Source organism: Aquarana catesbeiana, linkage group LG08, assembly GCF_042186555.1.
Source record: "Aquarana catesbeiana isolate 2022-GZ linkage group LG08, ASM4218655v1, whole genome shotgun sequence".
NCBI lineage: Eukaryota > Metazoa > Chordata > Amphibia > Anura > Ranidae > Aquarana > Aquarana catesbeiana.
The window spans coordinates 196,650,118-196,661,361 of record NC_133331.1 but is presented as its reverse complement, the minus strand read 5'-3'; positions in this window follow the sequence as shown (position 1 = coordinate 196,661,361).

Sequence of the window (11,244 nt, the reverse complement as noted above, 5' to 3'; positions counted from 1 at the left end):
TTTTAGTTTTTAGATACCACTTTAAGTCTGCTTTAATGCATACACAGATAAGGGATGAAACAATTATGAATAGTCAGTGCTGCTAATGCCCAATTAATATGACCAATTCTGAGGGCATTTCTAAAATGGACCAGAGTTTTGGATTAAGACCTTCATTCGGATTGGAAGATCAGATAATTCACTATTTAGGCACACACTAAGTTCCTGCCAATTGTAACTTGCATGTGTCGTCTACACCTATTGTACTGCAGGGTACAGAATAGGTTTCCATTGTCCTGTCCTTACTTTCATCTTACACGTTATGCTTCATGGAGATCCTGTGGATCAAATGAATGCTCATTTTACATTTACTGACCTCTTGAATTAGCCGGAAATGCATTTTTATTTATTGGAAGACTTTATTATTATGAAAGTAAACTAGACAGCAGATTAAAAACAAATAAAATGAATGCTTTTAACACCAAAATAATAATTTGTTTTCCTTCTTTTCCCTATTTCGGTATTATTAACCACTTCAATTCAGGGCATATTCACCCCCTTCCTGCCCAGGCCAATTTTCAGCTTTCAGCGCTGTAACATTTTGAATGACAATTGCGCGGTCATACAACACTGTACCCAAATGATTATTTTTTCACCACAAATAGAGCTTTCTTTTGGTGGTATTTGATCACCTCTGCGGTTTTTATTTTTTGCGCTTTAAACAAAAAAAAAAGCGCAAATTTTGAAAAAAAATATTTTTTACTTTTTGCTATAATAAATATCCCAAATTTAAAAAAAAAAAAAAAAAAAAAAAGAGTTTACCTCAGTTTAGGCCGATATGTATTCTTCTACATATTTTTGGTAAAAAAAAAAAAAAAAAAAAAAAAAAACCACAATAAGCGTATATTGGTTTGCGCAAAAGTTATAGCGCCTACAAAATAGGTTATTGATTGATTTATGGCATTTTTATTATTTTTTTTACTAGTAATAGTGGTGATCTGCGTGATGTGACATTGCAGCGGACAGATCGGACACTTTTGACACTATTTTGGAACCACTCATCTTTTCTCCGTCTTTCTCCCTGAGGTTGGTTTGGGTTTCCATCCATTCCAGATAAAAATAAATAAATAAATAGGAGGGGAATAACGTACAGTTTACATCTTCACCAGTGTCAGTCGCATGACAGAGGTGAGGTTCATTTCAAGTAAAGTCACACCAGGCCCACCGTCACCGTCTAAAGCCCCTTACACACTATTAGATTTTCTGCAGATTTACCAAAACCATGTAGTGCAAGGGCCTGCCTAATTGCATACAAATTGGGTTTGACCTCATATTATATGGTTTTGGTAAATCTAAAGACACAAATCTGCAGTAAATCTAATAGTGTATGGGGCTTTAATGTTTCAAAATGCTTGCTTTTTATGTGTTGCAATTTCGCCCTCTGCTGGCAGTCCAACAAAATACATAGCTCATTTATACCACTATATGGTTTATATGGACTGTTTAAACACTATCCTTTGCTTATCCACCACTTGCCTGTGTGTAACAAAAATGTGGATGGACAAGATCAACAAGCAAAAGAGAAAGGAGACAAAAAGACACAAAGGCATACAGGAAAAATAAAGAGAAAAAGGAAGGTAGGAGAGAAAAGAAAAAGGATGAGGGAAAGAACTAGCAATAAGAATGAAAGATAAAACTTTAGGCTTAGTCCACACTAGCCAACTCCAAAGTTCAAAGATTTTCCTTTCAGTGCAACTTTGGAGTCCAAATTTCCTAAGACTCTCTGACATTGAAGCCGTGTCAAAGTCGGATCAAAGTGGTGCAGGAATCTTTTCAGCAGTGTCAGTTGGAATGGCTCTCAGACATACATGGCATTTCACATGTTCACATTTTGGGTCTAAAAAGCATTTGTTACCCCAAGATTTCATATTTCTGATATGTGCCTGCTGTGCTGTGTACTTGTATAAGAAAGTCTCCTGTTCTTTTTGTATGCTTGCTTTATGTGAAATCCCTGATGTTCCTGTCAAGTCCCTCTGCTTTCCTATTAAAAACTGACCACACTAAGCAGGGGGGCACATCGTGGTCAGTTTTCTAGTTATGCTGGGAACTCAGTGAGCTCTCCTCCAAGGATCACACTTGTCTTGACATGCCTCTCTTGCACAGCCTTTCACTGGGAAGCTCAGTGTGCTGCTGCTTCTCCTCCCCCTAGCTCTTATGCAACTGAGACCAGAGGGAAGGTGATCACTTATAAAAAATTAAAAAAAAAGGTATTTTAAAATTTTTATTTTTTAATCTATACACAAATGTTTTGCCTTTCATTTCTTTTCTTTTTTTTATTTCAAACTGAGTGGGTTGTTTTACAAGGTGATCGTTTACTACTACTTTAAGTTGCAGGAGTGGGAACTGAGCCTTAAATATACAGAAAAATTGTGTGTAAGTTACAATAACTCATATTTGTAAGGGAATACTCCCTTGTATTGTATAACTGTAAACTTTTTAGTGTAGGCGTATGAAAGGTTTTGAAAGAATTTACCAGGCCTTGGTCAGGAAGGCTGAGAACCACTACTCCAGATAACAAATCGCCTACCTATCATTCAGCATTTCTGCAATCACACCAGTTTTGGTCTGTACAAACCAGACCTTTGGGGATCCATTTAAAAAGCAGTGGTATGGCTGCATTCTACAAATGAGATATAAAATGCAAGATGTAGTGTGGAACAATAGTGCAACAACTCACAAAAATTAGATAGCCGTATCCACTCTGATTTAAATTGGTTCCTAATGCCACGTATACACGAGCGGACTTTATGGCAGACTTTGTCCGGCGTACTTTACGACGGACTTTCCAAATGAACGGACTTGCCTACACACAATCAACCAAAGTCCGACGGATTCATACATGATGACGTACGACCGGACTAAAACAAGGAAGTTGATAGCCAGTAGCCAATAGCTGCCCTAGCGTCGATTTTTGTCCGTCGGACTAGCATACAGACAAGCGGACTCGAGTCCGACGGACAGATTTGAAACATGTTTCAAATCTAATGCCGCGTACACACGGTCGGACTTTCTATCCTACTTGGTCCGGCACACTTTCCGACGGACTTTGTCCGCCAGGTGCGCCGGACTTTAAAACGGACGGACTTGCCCACACACACCCGGACTTTCCGGCGGGCTAAGTCCGCCCGTCTTTCCGACGGACTTTCGCCGGAGTTCCGGCGGACTTTCAGAATGAACGGACTTGCCCACACACGGACAAGTCCGTTCATTTTGAACGTGACTCAGGTGCGACGGGACTAGAAAAGGATGTCAATCTTGCCGCTTTTATCGGCGAGATTGACACCTTGCGAGCCCCGTCGCGGGGCATACCAGGCCCTTAGGTCTGGTATGGATTATAAAGGGAACCCCCTACGCCGAAAAAACGGCGTGGGGTCCCCCCTAAAATCCATACCAGACCCCGATCCGAGCACGCAGCCTGGCCGGTCAGGAAAGGGGGTGGGGACGAGCGAGCGCCCCCCCCTCCTGAACCGTACCAGGCCGCATGCCCTCAACATGGGGGGTGGGTGCTTTGGGGGAGGGGGGCGCCCTGCGGGGCCCCCCCACCCCAAAGCACCTTGTCCCCATGTTGATGAGGACAAGGGCCTCTTCCCGACAACCCTGGCCGTTGGTTGTCGGGGTCTACGGGCGGGGGCTTATCGGAATCTGGGAGCCCCCTTTAATAAGGGGGCCCCCAGATCCCGGCCCCCCACCCTATGTGAATGAGTATGGGGTACATGGTACCCCTACCCATTCACCTAGGGAAAAAGTGTAAGTAATAAAACACACTACACAGGTTTTTAAAATATTTTATTAAACAGCTCGGGGGGGGGGATCTTCCTCCGGCTTCGGGGGTCTTCTTCCGGCTTCGGGGGACCCTCCGCTTCATCTTCTCCCGGCGTCCGGTTGGTTCTTCTCCGCTCTCTTCTCCCGGTGTTCCTGTTCTTCGGCCGGCTCCTCTGCTGTCTTCAAGTAGCTCTCTTGCCAGCAGAGGTCCGGACTTCTGGGCTTCTGGGCTTCTCTTCCCCAGATGTTGACACGACGCTCTCTCCTGCTGGACTGCTCTCCGAGGGCTGCGTTGTGACTTATATAGGCGGAGACCCCGCCCCCTTTTGATGTCACAGTCCCTGGGCATGCTGGGACTGTGACGTTTTAGGGGGCGTGGTCAACATCACCCAGTGGCCACGCCCCCTAAAACGTCACAGTCCCAGCATGCCCAGGGACTGTGACATCAAAAGGGGGCGGGGTCTCCACCTATATAAGTCACAACGCAGCCCTCGGAGAGCAGTCCAGCAGGAGAGAGCGTCGTGTCAACATCTGGGGAAGAGAAGCCCAGAAGCCCAGAAGTCCGGACCTCTGCTGGCAAGAGAGCTACTTGAAGACAGCAGAGGAGCCGGCCGAAGAACAGGAACACCGGGAGAAGAGAGCGGAGAAGAACCAACCGGACGCCGGGAGAAGATGAAGCGGAGGGACCCCCGAAGCCGGAAGAAGACCCCCGAAGCCGGAGGAAGATCCCCCCCCCCCCCGGAGCTGTTTAATAAAATATTTTAAAAACCTGTGTAGTGTGTTTTATTACTTACACTTTTTCCCTAGGTGAATGGGTAGGGGTACCATGTACCCCATACTCATTCACATAGGGTGGGGGGCCGGGATCTGGGGGCCCCCTTATTAAAGGGGGCTCCCAGATTCCGATAAGCCCCCGCCCGCAGACCCCGACAACCAACGGCCAGGGTTGTCGGGAAGAGGCCCTTGTCCTCATCAACATGGGGACAAGGTGCTTTGGGGTGGGGGGGCCCCGCAGGGCGCCCCCCTCCCCCAAAGCACCCACCCCCCATGTTGAGGGCATGCGGCCTGGTACGGTTCAGGAGGGGGGGGGGGGCGCTCGCTCGTCCCCACCCCCTTTCCTGACCGGCCAGGCTGCGTGCTCGGATCGGGGTCTGGTATGGATTTTAGGGGGGACCCCACGCCGTTTTTTCGGCGTAGGGGGTTCCCTTTATAATCCATACCAGACCTAAGGGCCTGGCATGCACCGCGCTCACCGCAATAGGAAAATTTGTTTTTCCTATTGCAGAGAGCGCGAGATGCAATACCCTGCCCTCGCGTCGTATCTGGTCCGTCGGACCAGCCTACACACGAGCGGGCTTTCCGTCGGACCAACACACACACGAGCGGACTTTCCGCCCGAAACTGAGTCCTACGGAAAGATTTAAAACTTGTTTCAAATCTAGGTCCGGCGGGCTTTTGGGAAGAAGTCCGCCGGAAAAGTCCGCCGCCGCCCACACACGGGCGGATTGTCCGGCACACTCTGGTCCGCCGGACCAAGTATGCCGGAAAGTCCGACCGTGTGTACGCGGCATAAGTCCGTCAAACTTTTGAGAAAACAAAGTCCGCTGGAGCCCACACACGATCGAATTGTCCGACGGACTCCGGTACGCCGGACCAAGTATGCCGTCAAGTCCGATCGTGTGTACGCGGCATTAGTGTTACCCTAATGATCTGCACAAACTGATTTATTTGCGAGTGTGTGCCCTGAATAGCATTAAAAGAACAAAAAAAACAACCAAAGAAAAAGTTACAAACTAGTGTCTAGTTTCCTAAATTAGTAAATGGAAAAAGCTCCTGAATTAAGGTGGTTATAAACCCTTCCATATACCCAGGGAAGTGACTAGCCTCAGGTGATACACAGAGATTACGCAAATCTCCCTACATAAGTTGTACCTGTTTATCTACATCTGTTTAAAGTCCAGAATCTATAAAGCTTGTCAAAAAGTTCAGAAAAAAAAAAGGAAGGGAGGGGGCGGGGCTGATATTACACTCTGCAGAGTTCAGGGATGAGAACTCTGACAGCTGTTTGGAGAAAAGAAACACACACCACCAAGTTTTCTGTACTAGCTGTCACTTTTTAAAATTAGCGTGGCCGTGCAGGGCTCCACCCACACGGCCGCGTCATTCATTCACACAGCTGTGTGTGTGTGAATGAACTACAAACCCCAACATCCTTTGCGGTTGTTGGCTTGTAGTTCTCAATAGGTCAATTTCTTCCTGTCAGTGTATCTGCCTGCCCATACAAGATGTACAGGCACACAGATAAACTGACAGACCTGAAGGAGATCTGCTGATCGCTGGTGCAATGCTTTACAGACTCCAAAAGAAAAAAAATAAATAAATGCATATTTTCTTACCTGCAAAAAAATGTGCATTTATTATTTTTTTCTAAAAGGTCAACTTATCCTTTAAAACTTTTCATTCAATTATTTTTTATTAACCACTTGCCGACCGCTGCACGCCGATATACGTCGGCACAATGGCAGCGGTGGGCAAATGGGCGTACCTGTACATCCCCTTTTAATTGGCGGGTGGCGCGCGTCACCGCGGACTCGACCGCCGGTGTCCCGCGATCGTGTCATGGAGCCGCAGAACAGGGAGATGCCTATGTAAACAAGGCATTTCCCTGTTCTGCCTAGTAACATAACAGAGATCTACTGCTCCCTGTCATCGGGAGTAGAGATCGCAGTCATGTGAGTGGAAGCCCCCCCCCACAGTTAGAATCACTCCCTAGGACACACTTAACCTCTTGATCGCCCCCTAGTGTTTAACCCCTTCCCTGCCAGTGTTATTTACACAGTAATCAGTGCGTTTTTATAGCACTGATCGCTGTATAAATGACAATGGTCCCAAAATAGTGTCCGATGTGTCTGCCATAATGTTGCAGTCACGATAAAAATCGCAGATCGCCACCATTACTGATAAAAAAAAAATTAATAAAAATGACAAAACTATCCCCTATTTTGTAGACGCTATAACTTTTGCGCAAACCAAATTTTTTTTTTTTTTTTTACCAAAAATATGTAGAATACATATCGGCCTAAACTGAGAAAAAAAATGTGTTTTTTTTTATATATTTTTGGGGGATATTTATTATAGCAAAAAGTAAAAGTATTGCTTTTTTTTCAAAATTGTCGCTATTTTTTTGTTTATAGCGCAAAAAATAAAAACTGCAGAGGTGATCAAATACCACCAAAAGAAAGCTTTATTTGTGGGAAAAAAGAATGTCAATTTTGTTTGGGTGCAGCGCAGCGCAACTGTCAGTTAAAACAGCGCAGTGCCAAATCGCAATAAGTGCTCTGGTCAGGAAGGGGGTAAAATCTTCCGGGGCTGAAGCAGTTAAAGAGTATAGTTTTAACAAAATGGTAAAAGACATTTGACAATATCCGATCATATATGGCAATAAAACAGTTGCCGAACACAGCTTGGAGGCTCAAGGCCTTATAGGTAGATATATAATACAGTTGTGTGAAAGTATTTGCTCCATTTCTGATTTTTTTTTTTTTGCATATTTGTCACACTTAAATGACTCAGATCATCAAACAAATTTTATTATTACACAAAGATAACCCGAGTAAATAAAAAATGCAGTTTTTAAATGATGGTTTCATTTATTAAGGCAAAAAAGCTGTCCAAACCTGCCTGGCTTTATGTGAAGAAGTAATTGTCCCCTAAACCTAATAACTGGTTGTGCTACCCTTGGCAGCAACAACTGCAATCAAGCGTTTGTGATAACTGGCAATGAGTCTTTCACATTGCTGTGGAGCAATTTTGGCCTACTTTTCTTTGCAGAATTGTTTTGGTTCAGCCACATTGGATGATTTTCCAGCATGAGCGGCCTGTGTAAGGTCATGATACAGCATCTCAATTGGATTTAAGTTCGGGGTTTGACTAAGCTACTCCAAAACCTAAACTTTGCTTTGTTTGAACCATTTGGAGGTGGACTTGCTGTTGTGTTTCGGATCATTGTCCTGCTGCATAACCCAAGTGCACTTAAACTTTAGGTCACAAACTGATAGCCGGACATTCTCCTTTAGAATTTTCTGGTAGAGCTCAGAATTCATGGTTCCATCAATAATGGTAAGTCGCCCAGGTCCTGAAGCTGCAAAGCAGCCCCAGACCATCACGCTACCACCACCATGTCTGACTGTTAGTATGATGTTGTTATGAAATGCTGTATTCGTTTTATGCCAGATGTAACGGGACACTCACCTTCCAAAAAATAAAATTTTTGTCTCATCAGTCCACGGAATCTTTGCCTAAAAGTCTTGGGAATAATCCAGATTTTTTTTGTAAATGTGAGATGAATGAGCCTTTGTGTTCATTTTAGTCAGCAGTGGCCTTTGAACTCTCCCATGGATGCCATTTTTACCCAGTCTCTTTCTTATTGTTGAATAAAGAACACTGATCTTCCCTGGGGAAAGTGAGGCCTGATGTTCTTTAGATGTTGTTCTTGGTTCTTTTATGACCTCCTGGATGAGTCATCAACATGCTCTTGGAGTAATTTTTGTAGGCCGGCCACTCCTGGGAAGGTTCACCACTGTGGCTTTTTGTGATCTGTTAGCGTGCTTCACTTAGTCAGACAGCTTCTATTTATGTGATTTCTTGATTCAACAGATCTGGCAGTAATCAGGCCTGGGTGTGGCAAGTGAAATTTAACTCAGCTTTCCAAAAAAATGTGGTTTATCACAGTTCATTCATGATTCAGCATGGGAGGGGGCAATTACTTTTCACAGCACTGTATAATAAAATGCTGGCCTGTGTTAGACTGCATTGCATCATTAAATTATGATCACAAAATGAAGGTAGCAATAAAGTTAAAACATGTATGGCTAAAGGAGGTCAAAACCAAAAAGAAATTAAATCAAGAGAGTACAAAACAGGAAAGAAAAAAAAAAAAAAAAAAAAATCGAACTTAACCCATTCGTTTGTTGAACATCAATAAACATAATTATTCATGGAGAAGACTCTGGAAATCTTGCGACCCATAAATCCACTTGTCAGAAAATTTTGAAACTGGAGTAAAGGATTGAACAAAGTACCTTTCATAAAGGTGTTGGGTTTTAACTGCTTACTACATCGGGTTCATTAGCTGTCCTCCAGAATGAGGCAATAGTTAAGCGTGCTGCTATGAGAACGTGGGTAACTATACATCGATATTGTATAGGTATGCCTTCAATGCCAAGGTTAAGTAAGGCTGAAGTGGGTTTGGGGGGAGAGATAATTCCAGTGACAGACTCTATTAGGGAAAATATTGAGTTCCAGAAACTCCTCAAACATTTACATTCCCACATTAAGTGGATTAACGTTCCCTTGGAGCCGCAGTCCCACCTCCTTTAAAACTTTTCTAACTTACAGTTGTTGTTCTTACAAGGATACCACGCGAGTATGCATTTTATTTATATTCTACTTTTTCCTGCTTCTTCCCAGTGAAAGTGAACCTTTGCCCAGACACAGTATAAGCATTTCCATCTTTCTCAACAAGAAGTAAAAGTTCTTTAAAAACAAGCCCTTGTTCACATCTGTAGCTATAAGCATTGTGAGGAAAATCATTTTCAAATTTGACTAGAGGAACAAAAATCTCAATTGTCCTTTGAGATTGAATCATTTCACAGTACAAATAGCTAGAGAAGTGAATGATGGCTTGTTTTAAGCCTCTTTTACTGTTTGTTAAGAAGAAGAAAAAAAAATGAATGTGCATAGCCCAAGCACTTGTAAATTCCAGTCACCAAAACAGATGTATTCAAATCTGCTACCAAAATAAAGATCAAGTGCAATTTTCCTTAAAGCGGAGCTTCACCCAAAAGGGGAAGTCCAGATTTAAGGCCCCCTCTCTGGGTCCCGTTTGTGAAATTGAGCTTTTGGGGAGCGGGTGCCCACTCCCACTTCTGCTCCGATTACCTTATGCCAGTGATGGTGAACCTTGGCACCCCAGATGTTTTGGAACTACATTTCCCATGATCCTCATGCACACTGCAGTGTAGTGGAGCATCATGGGAAATGTAGTTCCAAAACATCTGGGGTGCCATGGTTCACCATCACTGCCTTATGCAATCGGAAAGCAGATGTTCTCCTTCCCCAATCCCTTCTGAAGTCCTTTGGGACATATAACAGGTCCCAGAAGACTCTGTGACCAATCACGTTTTTCATACTACTGCACATGTAGATAATGTTTACTATATATACACAGTGGGGATGGAAAATATTCAGACCCCCTTAAATTTTTCACTCTGTTATATTGCAGCCATTTGTTAAAATCATTTAAGTTCATTTTTTTTCCTCATTAATGTACACACAGCACCCCATATTGACAGAAAAACACAGAATTGTTGACATTTTTGCAGATTTATTAAAAAAGAAAAACTGAAATATCACATGGTCCTAAGTATTCAGACCCTTTGCTCAGTATTTAGTAGAAGCACCCTTTTGATCTAATACAGCCATGAGTCTTTTTGGGAAAGATGCAATATAACAAAGAGTAAAAAATTTAAAGTGGAGTTCCACCCAAAAGTGGAACTTCCACTCATCAGATTCCTCCCCCCCTCCGGTGACACAGTTGGCACCTTTCAGGGGGGAGGGGGGTACAGATACCTGTATATTACAGGTATCTGTACCCACTTCCGGCAAAGATAGCCACAGAATCTGCGGTTATTTACGCCACTTCCTGCTCCCTCCCCGCTGCCTGCTGGGAAACACACGGGTCCCAGAGGCAGCAGGGACCATTCGTATTGCGCTGCGCGACTCGCGCATGCGCAGTAGCGAACCGGGAAGTGAAGCCGCACGGCTTCACTTCCTGATTCCCTTACCGAAGATGGAGGCGGCAGCACCCGAGGACGGAGAGACGCTTCGGCCTCGGGTGCCGACATCGCGGGCGCCCTGGACAGGTAAGTGTCCATGTTTTAAAAGTCAGCAGCTGCAGTATTTGTAGCTGCTGACTTTTAAAAAAAAATTTTCGGCGGCGCTCCGCTTTAAGGGGGTCTGAATACTTTCCGTCCCACTGTGTGTAAAATATAAATTTATATATATATATATATATATATATATATATATATATATATATATATATATATATATATATATATATATATATATATATATATATATATATATATACACATACACACACACACATACATACATACATATACATACACATATACACACACACACACACACTTACATTTATGCAATGCGCTCCCTCCTTTGTCCAGCATACCACTCCTGCTATTTCAGAGTCTCTGGACTGACTACTCCACATGTTTTATTCAGCACAATATAGTCATTTGTTATTGACTTTTTGATAGCAATTTTTCAGCAAAAAATACAAATTGCATTGTCTGAATTACAGAGCCCTCCATAGGGAGAAACTGCAAATGCCATGCTGAGAACATGACTTATTTTTAG